This window comes from Vicugna pacos, chromosome 14, assembly GCF_048564905.1.
Source record: "Vicugna pacos chromosome 14, VicPac4, whole genome shotgun sequence".
Classification (NCBI taxonomy): Eukaryota; Metazoa; Chordata; class Mammalia; order Artiodactyla; family Camelidae; genus Vicugna; species Vicugna pacos.
In genome coordinates, this window is record NC_133000.1 from 34,565,802 (window position 1) to 34,582,411 (window position 16,610).

The 16,610-nt window shown below is 46.4% G+C and overlaps 1 protein-coding gene across 1 annotated transcript in view; it reads right to left on the bottom strand.

Moving 5' to 3' along the window:
- Positions 1 to 16,610, bottom strand: part of LOC140701240 (trafficking protein particle complex subunit 9-like) — a 241,850-nt gene that overhangs the window by 89,906 nt on the left and 135,334 nt on the right. The window contains exon 1 of the mRNA XM_072976664.1: positions 9,172 to 9,345. The gene's annotated coding sequence lies outside the window, so the exon portion shown is untranslated. Of the gene's footprint in view, positions 1 to 9,171 lie in introns of the transcript that reaches the window.

The following is a 16,610-nucleotide window of genomic DNA, read 5'->3' on the forward strand; positions in this document are numbered from 1 at the left end:
AACACTTCACCAGCCCAAAAGAATCCCCCTATCACTAGCATTCACTCCCTAATCCCCCTCCACTCAGCCCCTTCCAACCATCACCTGCTCTCTGCCTCTGCATGTGCCTATTCTGGGCATTTCAGATCACTGAAATCAACAATTTGTGACCGTTTGTGTCTGCTTCCTTTCAAGTAACAAGCTGTTATCAAGGCTTGTACATTTTGAAGTGGTATCAGCATCTCTTTCTTTTTTTTTTTTTTGAAAACTTTAAAGATTATTAGAAGGTGGTAAGTACTATCAAAAAGAGTAGAGTGGAGCATAAGTGATTGGGTATCAAAGGGAAAAGTGTGGGTTGAATAGTCAGGGTGGACTTCCAAAAACAGGTGGCCTTTTTCATTTTCCTCTTTTTTTTTCTTTTTAATTCGTTCTTACGTGTGAATAATGTTCCACTACATGGAGATACTACATTCTGTTCATCCATTCAGCAGCTATTTATGGACGAGGTCCAGAAAAATGAGTGTAAGAGGTGACTAGCATGGATGGCATTTAAGCAAAAGCAAAAAGTGCTTTCAAAAAAAGCCAACAAACAGAGGCACAAGGAAATTCAGTGCGTTTCTGAGCAAAGTGCTTGCTTGCTTCGGCAGGACTACCATGCAGGACTGTGGCGGATATTGGCAGGACTCATGGTGTGGGAGTCACCTGAGAAGACACCCTACTGCAAGTAGCTCAGCCAATTCTCCTCCCTCATCCTGTATTGTTAGAGCAATGTTTCTAGGTTACTCTTATTTCAAGTAATAGCACTTTAACTGCATATCTGATCATCTCCATCAGACCACCTTAACTCCAAGCCACAGAAAATCATTCACTGACCGGAGCAGCTCCAGGACATAATGGTGACGGATTAGGGAGTCCTGTAGCATTCCAGCCTGCAGGCACAAACCCCACATGTGCCCTGGTGATGTCCAGAAAATAAAATGCATGGAAATATCTCACTGTTTGTACACGACACCTGCCCTCAAATTGCCCCAAAATCATGCTGGCAAGGCACTACTCAACCCTCTCACTAGAAAAAAAAAAAAAGCTAAGAAGGCAAATTTAGGCTCTTCCATTGAAAACCAGCAACCATCACTGCCAGTATCTGAGCTGGAATGCTCCTGACTTCGAAAACCACTGCGCAGTTACTTTTCAAGCATGAAACTCATAGATGTATTCCATGTAGATGATATTGCAGTAGGATTTTTGTTTTCAAAATTTCCACTTGCAACATTAGCACAAGAAAGTTTATGTTTAGGCTTTAAAAAAATCAATTATCCTCCACTTTCTTAATTTTGAACTTATTATTTTATCAATTGGGCTATGCTACGTATTTCAAACCATTTGATTTCTGAAAACAAGACCTTTATGACCTCACTATTTCAGAGAAAACATTAACGATTCTTTGAGAGGTGGGGCCTGGGGCGCCCACTAACAGCTCTTTAAATACTGACAAGGATGTGCTATTAAGTAATGCAAAGGCTCTAACTCCACATTAGCTCAGAAAGCAAAGAAACTACACCAAAGACTTCCTTAAATATTTTATATACTCCTATTCTTTTGAATATTAAATTTCTTAAAAGATATGATTTTTTTGAAAAAGAAAACAGCTGTATTAAATTTCCTCTCACCAAGAAAGCAATCTTTATGAAGAAAAACACCCCTATGTAAATCGAAATGCCAGGACGTTTCTATCTAAGTGAACATCCAGATCTGAACACAAACCTAAATCCAATCAGATCTCACTCGAAGGAGCTCAACAAAGTCCTGGGCAACTCTGGAAATTAGCTCTTTTGTTCCAAATGTTGGCTGAGCTAAGATCATCACACTAGGCAGGGAAGGAGAGAAGAGGACAGTCCACCTGGTGGCCACCATCCGTTTTCTTCCAGGCACAAAGTGCCTCTAGGGCGGCCCCGCTAACAAGCCCCCCATAAGAAAAGCCGGCATCCACACTGCCCCTGCCGTCCTCAAGAAGCCCCGATGCCCATATTCCAGCCTGTGAATGGTCTTCTAATGATCCCCCATTTGGTGGCACCCACCGCCTCTTCGCCGCTACACAAACACACAGAGCCACGGCAGCCTTCCCAAATCACAAATTTGATTACATCAACCCCCACTTCAAATGTTTCAGAGGCTCCCTGGTAGAGTTCTAGCCCCACCCCAGACCCTGCTCGCCCAGCCTCACCTAAGTACACAGGTCCTCAGTGACCTCAGGGGCCCCCTGACCTGCTCCTACTTCCCACTTGCCTCCAGGCTCATTTTGACTGTTTCCCAAGGAAGCCTTCCCTCCCTCCAACCTCCACAATTTGTTCTTCTCTTCCTAGAACATTCTAGGCTAAGTCAACTTCTGACAATGCTAAGCTCTCAAGAAGCAAATACATTTAGCTTACTAATGTGGCTACAATCTGTCTCCCCTAGACTCACAGAAGTGCACGTGTAATGAATAAATGAATGACGGGTTGGGTCTCAAAGGGACAGACATACATGCTCTCTCCTGTCCCGACCCATCTGTCTGTAGAATATCAGAAGCAAAACCAGAAGTTCCTTTCCTGAGGGTCACTTCTGTTGACACCCTTCACTGCCTACTGTGTCAGTATTAGTAAAACTCAACTTATTCCAAAGCCCTACATCCCGGACTCTCTCCAGTGTCCTCCCCAGCAGGGGCTCCCTCCACCCTGGACCACATAGGGCACTCTACCCGGGTCCCCACGCCAAAAGCTTCCAGGCCTCTGCCCGGGCTGCACCTGCGACCTGAGCCACATTCTTGACTCCTTCTCCTGGCTGACTCTTACTCTGTCCTCACAAATGAATGTAGAGCCCATTTCTTCCAGGAAGTCCTCTCTGATAATGTCCTTTATGTCTTGTCTGGCCTCTATCTATAGCAGCAGTACATGGTGACCAACTGGGTGTTTGCCCGCTCCTTTGAGACCACGAACCCTTGGGGACAACGTGGGAAGGAGTGAGAGATTACAAGACGGTTGAGGGAAGCAAAAAGCAGAAATCACAGTCCAAGTCCCAAATTCAAGGATACTTTCTCATAAAAAAGTATAAACTATTTCACACGTGTGCAATTTGGCTACTATTTTTGTGGCTTGTGGACAGCAAAATCTTGGTGTTCTTGTCCAAAACCCAGGTTACATGCAAAGAAATGTATATATTCATATCCAAAGGAAACCAGAGCTGCTCAACAACAGTTTGCAGTTAGAACTGAAAGGAAATTTGATAAAGGCAATCTCTCTCTCTCTCTCTCCTTTCTTTTCTGGAATCATATAATTTTAGAAGTATTTGCGTGACTAACAGATGGCTACAGCCCGTGATTCTGCACTGGAGTGTATGGGGCTGAGGAAGACCAGATTACATTCACTCTGTAAGTGCAATCACACCAACACACTGATAGGTGCCGTGGTCGTGCAGCTGATGTTCCAAAGCAGGCAACCTTATTCGGTAAGAGAACTCTAAATAGAAAGGAAGAAATGCAATGTCCTATACTGAATTTCATTTGCTATATGCTGATAGTATATCTTGACTAATGAAACCCAAAAATAAATTGTCAAGTCGGGTTTCTTCATCTGACTGTTTTATGCTAACATCGGATATTAAACCCTCACTCCATATGGAAAGCTCAGGCCTACGCTGCAGCACGGTTACATCACGTGGAAGAAAGCCGACCAAGGGAGAATTGGAGAGTTCCCTGTAAAAGCTGCGAAGTGTGGTTTTGAACCTATACATCATTTGCAACCACATAATCGACAATGGAGTTAGACGTTACCTTTGTGGGGCGAAAAGCACTGCATGCTTCAGAACCATCAAAGAACGCTGAGCTTTGTGAAACAGTCCTGAGGCACTTAAATCATACTTTTTCTGAAAGGCTCCTAATCTGACCCACTTCACCATTCCAGGTATAAGAGGGAAGTACTGGAAACAGTAGAGAGAACATGCCCTTGAAGTATGACAAGGTCCTGCTTGAATCCTGCTACAGCATTTACCAACCGCTAAGCAGACCAATTCCTTAACCCCTCTGAGAAGGCTTCCCAATCTGCAAAAGGGGGCTGCCACCGCCCACCTGGGAGTCATGGATGTGAATGAAATACGCAAGTAGGGCGGCCGACTGGTACCTGACACGGGGCCTGGCTAGTTTCCCTCCGCTGCCCTTCTCCCCCTTTAAACTTGCACTGATCCCCCTGGTAAGGATCAAGCCCCCGGAACAGACTGCCCCTATCTTCTGTGTATCCCTGGATACATGCCTTACCCTTAGGAGGCCAGAAAAACAACTGCCTCCTCCCAAGTCACTAACAATATTCTTAAGAGTCTGGGTATTTTTAACTCTAGTTTTCAAGGAGACTATTCCAGAACTTTCCAAGCACCATTCTCCATGTTGGCTCCCCTCCCAGTGCCCATCCTTCTCACCTCAGATCCTCTGTCTGACTGCCTTCTGTTCATGGGAAAGAGAGTCCGGTAGGGTGGGGACTCCCTAGGCCTCCCTCCCTCCCTCACTGGTGACTGTGACTACCTTCTCCCCACTCCAACTCCAGCTTCTGAGGATTCTAACCTCCCGTATCCTGCAGCCTCTACATCTTCCCAAGACGCACAAGTGGCCACGACCCTCCCTTCAGAATTTTTCTGGCTGGCCCTGCCGACCCCCAGGCCCCTTAAGGATAAATGGCATTGCTCTGAAAATGGCAAACGCCGCTGACTGACACACCAAAGCTGCATGGTCTGGGCTTTCCTCCAACCCAGGCACAGCCCTGCCCCCCTCAGCCTCAGTCTGCAGCCCTCGAGATGATCTAATTCACATGCAAGGCTGTGAACACCAGCTAAGAATGACGACTCCCAACGTGTATCTCTAGTCCGGCTCCTTCACTTGAGCCCCAGTCTCATAGAGCCGAGTGCCTCTTTGAAGTCCTAACTTGGATGAAAAATGGCATCTTAAAAATGCCTCATGTCCACCATTTACTCTGGAATTTGATTCCTGGCAGTTACCTCCCAGACTCTTCATTTTAGTTACAGCCCCAGCACCCACCTAGATGTCTGAGGTCACATTCAAATTCCACTGTTCCCTACCCCTGTCCCTGCCCTGGAATCAGTCCTGTTATTTCCGACAATAAGCCCATCTCAAGTGTGGTTCTGCAGGGACCATGGCCAGAACCCCACAAGCTCACAGCATGGTGCACTGAATAACAGTCCTCCGTAGGGTGCTCCCTGGAGGGGGAGGCATCTCCTGCCGCTGGTCACCTCAGAAGGCATGGATTCTCACACAGGAGGCCCAGGAGAAGGGACTCAAGGTTTTCCCGTGGTCTGAGCTTTGAAGGGCCCGAGGTCTGGGGGAGCTCCTAGTTAGCAGACACACTTGCCAGTGAGTAGATGAGGATGGGGGAACCCAGGCAAGGCTGTCCTCACTCCAACTCCTGGGCTCTCGGGAGCCACGGGAAAGGCCTGTGTCCAGGGTACAGCCCGGCCATCACAGATCCCAGCCTGCAATTGCCAACCCGGACAGCCTAGACTCCATCTACTTGAGACACTTATTTCTGTTCTGTTCCCCACCCAGAATGTGATGGACTCATTCAGATATTGTGGCCTGTCTCAAGCGAGACAAATTCAGTGAAAAATGAAGTGTCCACATTGGACCAGAGCATGAAAGGAGAAACAAGGCCTCATGGTCAGCATGATGGTGGTGGCCACACCCTTTCACCGGGTGAGATGAACCATGGTGAGGGTGAGAATCCAAGGTCCTAGGTCGGTCAAATCATCTTCCTTCACGGTTGTCTGGGGTGTTGGAGACTGACTAACACAAACTAACGACACCGCTATCAGTGGTGGACGTCAGCTGCAACAGAAACTGTTTCAGCTCTTTACTGCCAGCATGGGTTAAAAGTAAATGCCTGGGCAGGGAGGTCTGCACGGCTGCTGGGGCAAACCACAGACCCAGCTCTGAATGCCCACTGACTGGAACAGAGAGGAAGCTACGGCCCTTTTAGCTGTCCCTGTGTCCAACAGATCCAGGTGAGCCAGCTTCTTAGGAGAAGGCCATGTATTCCTGATACTCAGAAAAACCAGCCTCGTAAAGGGAACAAATAGTGGCATGGATTTTAGAACCTATTCTGCCCCTTTATGTAGGCAAAGTAAAGTAAATGGCACGGGGAAGTTGAATGCAAAAAAAAAAAAATTAAAGAACCAAACGGTGACTGCTTCCTCCAACAGCATCCCCTGCAGCTGCTCACCCCCGAGACGGCCACTTCCTCACCAGTGACCGCCGGCCAGGAAGCGACGTCACGCACTTCACACAGAGACAGCCAGGAATAGCGGGCCGAGCACGTTTCTGTAAAAGCAAGAATCGAGCAAGATGCTGCAGAATTTGACTTAACAAGTTTAAATACTCCATGAAAAGAATCCCTCAGCAGCCGCCTAAATCAATTCGCATCTCACTTTTTCAAAACAATCAAATTTAATAAGGACGCATTTGTCACCAAATAAAAGTAGGACCAAACAGGTTCCTCAAAGCAAGGATTTTAACAGGTATCAAACACCAGTGGGTAATGTGCTAACAAAGTAAATATTCCAAAATATTAGAAAATAAAAAATTACTAGGGTAATACATGGATCAAGACAGCTGTTAAGTTTTTGCTTTTAAAAGCGATTGAGACAGCACGGATGGTAATCTGTCTATTTCCAATGCAGGGTGTGCACAGCCCACATATCCAGATGCAACAACATGCTCACTGGGCAGTACAAGTGAAAAAGGAATAAAGAAAAAGGAAAAGAGGAACAAGAGAAAATTAGAAACACACAAGAACAAAAATGATTTTGACAGCATGTACAAGAATTTACGTGAGTCTGTGAGGCCAGGAACGCGGGGATGGTGAGACTCAACCACACCTCCTGCTCCAGGGAAAGCAGGGGCCTGAGGGGAGCGGCGCTGCCCGTGGACCCCAACGTGTTCAGCGCCCCTAACCAAAATTCCACCTACAAGAGTCTAGGCAGATTTTGAGCTACAAATTGTGGTCGCATTTCAGTCTGGACCGTTTTACTCACTTCCAACAAGAGTAGCAGGAGAGAATTAGGCTCTGCTCCTGCAACATATCATTGTTTAAAAAATTAATGACTGTGGAATACTAAAAGCAACAATGGGGTAAAAGTGACTGGAGGAGAATGTGCTTGACCCGAGCTCACTGGCCGCATTATCTCACAGACGTTCAGATGCTGGCTGAGCTCTTATGGTACCAGAACAGACAGACCCAAGAGGAGGGAGGTTTAATGCGCTGTTATATTTTGATGCCGGGAGCCATGCCTGGTACACGAGGTTCTGGGTAATCAATGGTGACAGTGCCAATCACTGTGGGCTAAGTACACATTCGGCTACTCCGCCAAGTCCCAAGGGCAGACTTCAAAAGACAAAAACAAGGTGGCATTCTCTGGTGGGTCTGCAGACTCAGAGACAAGCATTTGTTGAGCAAAAATGTCACCAGTGCCTCCTATGACAACAGAGGAGGCACTGGCGTGGGGGCTGGAGCAGGGTTCCAGGCTTCCACTGCTCACTCACCAGTCTGTCCAGGGGGAGAAGGTGGTCCCTGCTTACGTTGCACCGATGCACCTACCTTGACTAATGCCTGGGGCCTCAGCAGGAGTTGACAGGTGAGGGGAACGGAGCCAGACTCTGTGTACCACGGTGCTGGCAGCTATGCCCTCAGCAGTGCCCAGGCTCCTAAACATGCTAGCTCATCCCCAAGAAGCAGATGGGGAGTGCGGGCATGTAGATCACAGGGCCCTGAGAGGACAAGTACAGATCATGGCCACGACATGCCTCTCCCCTTCCTTAAGCCATTGAGGTATTACTGGGAGGAACAGAAAATTCATCCAGAACCCGCTAGGTTGTCTCTCGCAGGTGGAACTCGTGTCCTCTGTGCTTCTCACTCACAGGGCTGGTCTAGACATTCTTTTTTATCAATTCTCTAGCATCTTCTCCTCCAACTTATCAACAACCAGAAAGTAGGATCTGATCTTAGGTAAGTTCAAGAATCACAGAGCACTTCCTTCACGGTGGTCCCAGCAGCATGTGCCAGGTTCTGCGACAGTTACCTGTGGGACCACCATGAGCCCTCTCCAGACTCAAGGACAGAGGCCGTAGGATGGGGGGACACAGCTTCCCTCACTCTCCCCAGCAAATGTGTCCATGTCTCGGCAAAGACATCTCACCCTCTTCTGCCTGAGAGACAGCACGATAGATACACCGGGAAACAGAGCAGAAGGTGGGGGGGTAGGCAGCCCAGAAGAGCTCGTCTGTATTTCCGAGGCAAAGTGGGGTCTTTGACTTAATCACAGGGACAAACTGAGAATGAACATTTCCCTGCTCTGTCCCAAACACCGTGATACGCCTTTCCCTGCATAAGGAGTTCATTCGGAAGTCCCTGGCGGTGTTTCTGATGTCCTAACTTGACATGGTGGCTGTCGGGCAGGAAGAGAGGGCTTGAGCAGAAGAGGTGCTGGTCCTGGGAGGCAGGAGACACCGGCTCCAGCCCCAGCTCAACCAGCGCCACGTTCCGCCTCTCGGGGTTCAGCATCTCATCTATAAGCAAAGGGATGAGACTGTCCCAGGGCAGGCTGCCCAACAGAAATGAAATGAGAGCCATGTAAAGAAAGTTTCCCAGTTGCCACGTTTAAAATGGTAAACAAAGTAACAAACCAACAAACAAAAACCAATACTAGAAACTGATTTTAAGAACAGATCTTACTTAATCTACTGTATGTTAAATACTATCATTTTGACATGTAATCAATATAGGAAGTAAAGAGATAGTTTATATACTTTTACTAGACAAGCCTCAGCGTCTGATGTGCATTTGACCTACAGCACATCTCAGCTCAGTCCAGCCTCCTACCCAGTGCTCCTAGCATCCGTGGATTTGGCTACTTTATTGGACAGGCAACTCCAGGGTTCTCACCATGGTCCTGGCTGTAAAGCAGGAGTAAGTGTCCACACTAACCCTAAAAGGATCTCTCTGAAACAAAGGCGGATTCACTTTGAAATGTCTGTAAACCGGCGGGCTGCACCGCCCTCCCATCTTGGCTACAAGACAGACTTCTTCCTTGCTGATCCCTTTCTGGATGTATGGAAGCAATCCGGCACACAGCCAGGGTGGACTGTCCTCCAGGTAAACTTACCTGCTCTCTGTGTCCAGTCTCATGAATTCCTCCTTCTCAAACGGGATGCAGAGGAGGGGGATCTTGTCCCTAGATTTCTTGGGGCCACCAGCCAGCCACTTGGACTTGAGCAAGATGAAGAGTGACTCAGTGAATTTCTCGATCTTCTTCTCCACCACCCTGCAGTCCTCGTAGTTTGAAGGCAAAGTCGGTACGTGGCTGCTCGACTACTCCACATGCAGTACAAAGACAAAAAGCTGAGTCAATATCGAGGTGCCATACAGCTCCTCTGCACGTGGAGCTTCTCGAAGGCCTTGGCAGAGAGACAGTCGGTAATGGTGACAAGACCCACAACATTGTGGTGGGTCTGGAAGATGCTCCACCCAATATCGGGAACATAGTGGTGCCTGTAGTGGATACAGAGTGTCCACTGGGAGCCAAATGGTCTGATATGGCTCACCAAGGTGAGTAGCTGATAGATGCAAAAGAAATTCTCCTCTGACATGATCTCTAAGTATTGGACCACAACGGGACGAGTCTGGTGGTCCTCAGCACACTGCACGTAGTCAGGGATGCTCATGTTGCAGGCCCTGCCGAGAGGGGAGAGGAGATCGAGGTACATAATCTGCTGTGTGCAAAGGGCCCATCTGGGTTGCTGTGACCTGGTGTGTACCAGCCAGAAGGCAAGGGAAGCCAAAGCAAATCCAACGATACAGTTTGTTCTCAGAGTCTGCACATGGCTACTGTAGCTCGGATCACATTACCCAGCTTTTGGTCTAGGCTTCCTGCCTCTGCAGAGAAGGGTCACTTCTTATTTTATATTTCCAAGCACCTAGCAAAGCCCTGATGCAAAGTCACGGCTCAAAAATGCTGAATAAAGAAATGAACAAAGGAAATGCTTTCCCCAACCCCCTTCAGCAGAATATAAAGAAAAGGACCACAGTAGGATCAAAAGATCTGGATTTCTATCCAATTTATTTGAACTCCTAAGCTTCATAATAATGGATAAGAAAACTTGCCTTGGGGAAGAGTGTACAGTTCAGTGGTAGAGCACATGCTTAGCATGTACGACGTCCTGGGTTCAAACCCCACTACCTCATTAAAAAAAAATGACACAAATAAATACACCTAATTACCCAGCTGAAAAAGTATTTTTTAATTCAAAACTCAAAAAAAACCTTGCAACTGACACAACATTGTGAACTTGACTATACTTCAATTAAAAAAAAATCCTTGCCTTACAAGAATATATCTGGATTACGGATGTTTGAAAATGTAATATGCCTAGGGTACCACCTGCATAAAAGGAGGTGACTGTACAAATGTTCTATCCCTCCTTTATGAGATATATTTCCTTTGGGTGGGTTATAACCTCTCAGAGCTAATTTTCTCAGATTAAAAATATAAATATTACCAGATTCTCAGTACTGCTGAAGAATCAGATAACCCTAAGAAAGCATCTGACCCACAGAGATTACTCAATAAATGTTTGTTGAATGAATGAATAAACAATCAAAGTGAATGCTGCTCCCTGCCACAAACCATCATAATGGTACTGCCTGGAATTCCCAAGCCCATGTACACCCGACTCTGCACTAACAATGTGGGTGACCTGGGCAGGCCTGTGTTCTTCTCTAAGCCCCAGTTTAATCATGAATAGAAATAAGGGCAATAACACAAACCCCAAATTGTTAGTGAGCCAGTAATGAATTGTACCCCAACACTGCAAGATGGAACCATTAAGAAACCTGGGCAAAGGGTCCATATGCCCTCTCCATATAATCTCTTACTACCACATGGGAATCTACATTACATCTCAAAATAAGAAGTCTAATATTTTAAAGAGGTCATTGAGGTTAGGTGAGCTCACTGTCTCAAATAAGGAACACACTGTACAAATAGGACAATGCCCAGCCCATGAGATACACTCAGTTAACATTCCCACTGAACCCACTAGTCCCTCCAACTTCAGAGCAAGAGGATGGGTCCTCGTGGCAACAGGCCACAGCACCTGAATCTAACAAAGCTAATGGTGTCCACTTCCAAGAGCCCCTGTCACCAACCTTGTTCTAATTTTCTATTTGTAATTTTTTACTTTTCATTAAATTGAAACTCCCAATTGCATAGAATTCTTACCAGATATCATGATGGCAGCCCTTCAAAGCCTGACCACAGAGATCATGATGGCAGCCCTTCTTGGTGAAACAATAAAATGAAAAGCCATTTCCACAAGACCTCTGTGTAAATCTACTAGGAGACTTCATCCTGGACTGAGGAAGAGGACTGGGGAGTAGCGGGTAAACTGGGGTACGGAGAACTATGGGCCACCTGTCCCACGATGGACTTTAGACTCACCCTCACCCTCCAGGAACTTCAAAATACACACAGACAGAGTGCTATGGACAAGAATTTTTTTTTTAATCAAATTCCTGAATCCCTAGCAGATCTTGTTTCTACCGAGACACAAATGGCTTATGTGTATAATGTTTCACAAAAGCCTTAAAATATTATCACCCCAACTTGACCCATCAAGAAACTGAGGTAGAGAAGTTTATCACATTCTACAAGATTAGAGAGAGGCCACGTCAGACACCGTATTTAAATCCAAGTCCCTGCTCCAGTGCTCACACTAGAAAGTGTCACATACTGCCCCTTTCCTGCCCTCTCCCTGCAATCAATCTCTGAAGAGTCTTTTCTGTGTCACCTGGAATAAAAATCACATCAATTTTTCACAAAGATCTATGTAACTCCTTAGAGGACTTATCAAAATCTAAAGGGTTGGGTTGAGAGGAGAGATTTGCAATTTCTGTTTCTCAAAGGAAACATGGCTTTAAAAGAAACTGAAAAGTACTTATCTAGTCTAAGCCCTCATTGTGCAGAGAAAGAAACGGAGGCTCAGAGGAGAAGATGAAACGGTGTTATTAACAAATATTGCCTCAGCGCAGCACCAAGCCAGCCCTGGGCACTTCTGGGGGAGGATCTGGAAGGCCCAGGAGAATGAGTGTTAGAAAATAGAAAGAGAAGAAGCATATAAGGCCCCGTCTCTACACCACCATACCATGAATTTCCACCAAATTACCCAGTATGGGTGCAGCCAATATTAAGGTTGTCTAAACAGGTTATTGAAACCTGGAATTCTCAACCATAGTGGAAATTCCAGCATTTACTGTGCTTTTTTCCCAGTCCAACCATCAATTCAGTGGACACTCTGTACCGGGGACTACACGAGCCCTGGGGTTCTCACAAATAAAGATCTCTATTACCACGTGTGCAAGCCACATAAAGGCTACCAGAAGAAAAGCGCCCACAGATAAGATGGAATTACTGAAACCTAAAGCATCCAAAGGGCATATATTACTAGGAAAAATGGTGCTCCTAGAAATGGACTCATGGACATAGAAAGCAAACTGTGTTTAGCAGGCAGGAAAGGGGGGATTAACAGATACAAATTGGTAAATATAAAATAAATGACAAGGACCTGCTATATAACACAGGGAAATATATTCAATTTCTTGTAATGAGTTATACTAAGAACAATCTAAAACATATGTATATACATATGCATATGTTTATAACTGAATCTCTGCTGTACACCTGAAACTAACATTGTAACTTGACTACACTTAAATAAAAAATAATTTAAAAAATAAGTAAAAATAAAAGCAACGCCGTTAAGAAAAAATAAAAGAACACTCTAATCCCCTTAGCTGTAGGTGGTGAAGAATTCTGGTTGCAAGCACCAAGTCCATTGGATCACTCCAGCCCTGGCTGTCACTCTTTCTGAACATCAGGGAGTCACTTGCTTCACTGAGGTTTCTTTTCTCTTCTGTGAAAGGATACAGTTGCAACTAACGATGTATAGAATCTCATCATTCACAAGTACAACAAATAGTGAAGACTTCCCATGGGCCAGGCACTGGACAGATGAAAAGATAGGGTCCCAGATATATTCATGGGTAGAAGAAGTTTATGCCATAAAGACAATAAATCTTCCTGTTTTGATAGACAGATTCTTTGCAATTCTGATTAGAATTCCTTCAAGGTTTTTCTTGGAATGTAACAAGTGAATTTATGGTCAGAAATAGCCAAGAAATTTCTTTAGAACCACCACTGGGGAGGGGTGGATGGGTCATTCATTTCCACTGGTCTTTCTGAAGTGATAAAAACGTTCTGGAATAATAATGGTTGCACCACTGTGAATATGCTAAAAGCTGCTGAATTGTACCATTTAAATGGAAGGACTTCATGGTGTGTGAACTATATCACAATAACGCTGTTACATGAAAAAATATTTCTTGACAAATATTTTTCTGTTTATACCACGAGTGTGTCCCACAATTTAAGAAAAGCAAAAAACCAAAACAAACCAAACTGTGCCAGGAGCTTTTTAGGACTTCAATATCCCTGGGTCTCCAAGGCCTCTGGTGGTGCTGTTCCTGTTAACACACACTAGCTGGGCTGGGCTAGTTAGGGACTGTAACTATCTTTTTAAAATCGATGATCACTCCTTTCATCCTGGTAGAGGGAAGGAAGGAGGATGTCTCAGCCTCATACCTTCAGCTCATTTTTAACAGAACCAAGCCCTGCTTTCACCACTGTAATCCCTCTCACTATAAAAACACGTGACATCAACAAGCACCGCCATCATAACTCCTGAAAGTGTTCAAAGTACTTACATGCAGCAGAAATACTGAGGGAGGAGACAGAAACTCCCTCAGCACTGAGGCTCCCTTTTCCCAACTCCAACTGGAGTAGCAGGGCGTTACAGCCTGAGGCTCTCAGCCCAGGGAGCAGTGCCCACGCCACTGAGCTGGTCCTCCGGGAGCGGGAAAGGGAGAGAAGGGCAGCCCCGGGTGGGAGGGAAAGAGGGGGGGACGCGGGCTGCAGGCCCGCTCAGAGGCCAGCCCGAGACCCAGCCACAGCCGCCCTCCCCGTCCGGGTCCGCAGTCCCCGCCCGCCCAGACACAGCCCTCCCAGGGGCGTGAATAGGCCAGCGGCCAAGGAGAGGAAGCCAGGGAGGAGAGGACTAGCGGGCGGGAGAGGTGAAGGGGACGCCAGCCGCGGACTGAGGGGTTCCGGCTGGGTGAGAGGTGGCAGGTGCACACCTGGCCCTGGACAGCTGTGGCCGGGGCGCCGGGGCAGGTGGCGTTGTGAGAGGGGCTGGCCTGGGCAATTCAGCTGAACACAAGCTGACTGGCGCCCTGGGGGACTGTGACAGGCTGACCGCCCTCCCGCAGCCGCCTGATCCCTTTCCCGGGAGCCCCCCACCTTGCACTTCCACAGTCAGAGGCCCCAGCCCCAGGCAGGAACCAAAGGCCTAATGGGCCACAGAGTTGAGAAGCCTTTGGGCCCGATCCCCGGCTCGGATATGGAGCTTCCAACCAGCGGACCACCTGGCACTACTGCGCATGCGCAGGAGGGCCAGGGATCCTCTCTGAGTTCTGTGAGAGAAGGTGGGACAGCGAGGGAGGTAGAAGATGGGAGCAGGTGGAGCAGAGGGGAAAAGTGGAGGGATACAGATGGACAGGATGAGCAGAGAGTAGGGAGGGATACGGAGAGGGGAGGGTGGTAGCGGTGTTGGAGAGAAAAAGCTTAACCTCTGGGGCACCCAGAGGTGGCAGACCTGCCTCGGTACCATTCTGTAACACTTCAAGTCCCGCAGCTCAAGTTTTACCTCCCTGATCCAGCCCTCCAACCGATGATTCTGCAGAAGCCCTATGGGGATCACACCCATTGCCCCCACGCGGACCTGGGTTTTCTGTTGCTCTGAGAACCAAGCACCTGCAGGTGTTGTCGCTCAGAACTACCTTGGGAAAGGTACATAATCCCCTTTTACACGCTGGGAAACAGGCAGGCAGGATCACTGCCTTAGCTCCACTGTCCCAGGTGTTGGGCTGGCGGGGAGCGGGATGATACAAGATCAGAGCCCCAGACAGAGCAGACTGCCTGAGTGTTGGTGCATAGTCCCCATATCTCCTTGGTAAACCATACCCAACCCTAGTGGAAACATCAAGGGCTCACAGTAGTTCCCTGGGTGTGGGAGAGCTGTCCTCATGTGAAGGAAAAGTCCAGCTGGGCTAACAAGCTAAGTCACAAATCTAAGTGTGGTAAGTGTCAGTTTACTGATCTAAATTCTGCTGGGCTATCTCATATATCTGAAGTTTAGTGTCAGTTTATTGGGCTAACAACCTTACTCGTAATTCCAAGCACAACAGGTGTCAGTAATGTGATCTATTACAAATTGATAAGCTCCAGTGTACTGATTCCTTGCTTTTTGTTCTTTGAGCCTTATTGGCTAATTCCCCCTTACTTGTAATTAAGCCTTTAAAACCTCATGTGCACGTCTTGGAGGTGCTCAGAACTTCGGAGCAGGAGCCCCTCTGAGCCCACCGGCATAATATTTCTGAGTACACCAACACCCCGATTGGTGCTTTTCTTGGCTGGCCTGTTTCCATAACACTCAGCTCCAGTGCCCAGCTTTCTAATTAGATAGGAGTGTTACCAAGTCGAAATTCTTTCTCCTCAGTGCAGGACAGGACAATAAATTGGGAGACCAGATGTTGGGGCATGGAATAGCAGGTTTCTGTAGACCTAGATCACAAAGTAATGTCCTGGAAAACCATCTCCCCAAGTCACAATTCAGGCTCCTTTCCTATGTACTTGGTTGTTGCAAACTTCTTAGTGTAGGAATTCCTTCTTGTTAGAATCCTTTCTTCTTGCAGCTATCTGCGTGGGTCAGATCCCTGCAATCCTCCAACAAAACAAAAGTTATTTTCTATTATGCAATTTGCTATCTTTTAATGAATGAAAAAGTGTTAAATATCCTTAAAGGTCAGAGCCTTCAGAAAAGGATCTCCTGTTTATTTCAGGCTCTAGGCAACATTGTTTTACAAGCCAGATGAAGCCTAGGAAACAGAGCATAGGGTTAAATTCAAAGGAACGGATCTAATATGGAGTCAGATTTGTTCTGTTCTATTACCCGGCCAGAAGCCACTTGAGGATTTAAATCCCTTTAAGTTAAAAATAACTAAAATTTTAAAGGAATTTACATACATAGGTGGGAACGTGCAAAGCATATCTGGAAAAGCACCCAATGGATAGTAAACAGTGGCATCTCCAGAGAGGGCTGAAAGAACAGAGGATGAGGGAAATCTCCTTTCACTTGTGTATTTTTGTGCTCTGTTTGAGTTTTTTTTTTTAACCATTTGCTTGTATTTCTTTTTCAGTTAAAAAATGTGTAATGGAGCAAAGGAGTAACTAGCTTAGCAAATAGAGCAGCCATGAAATCACTGAGTCATCACGTTTGATTTAAGCCAGAAAGCATTTATTGACTCTCTCCAATGTGCTCAGTCCTGTTTTAAGACTTCTTTTAATATTCTTATTATTATTATTACTACTAATACTACTAATATCACAATTAATATTATTACTATTATTTTATGAAATAATAACACTGTTTA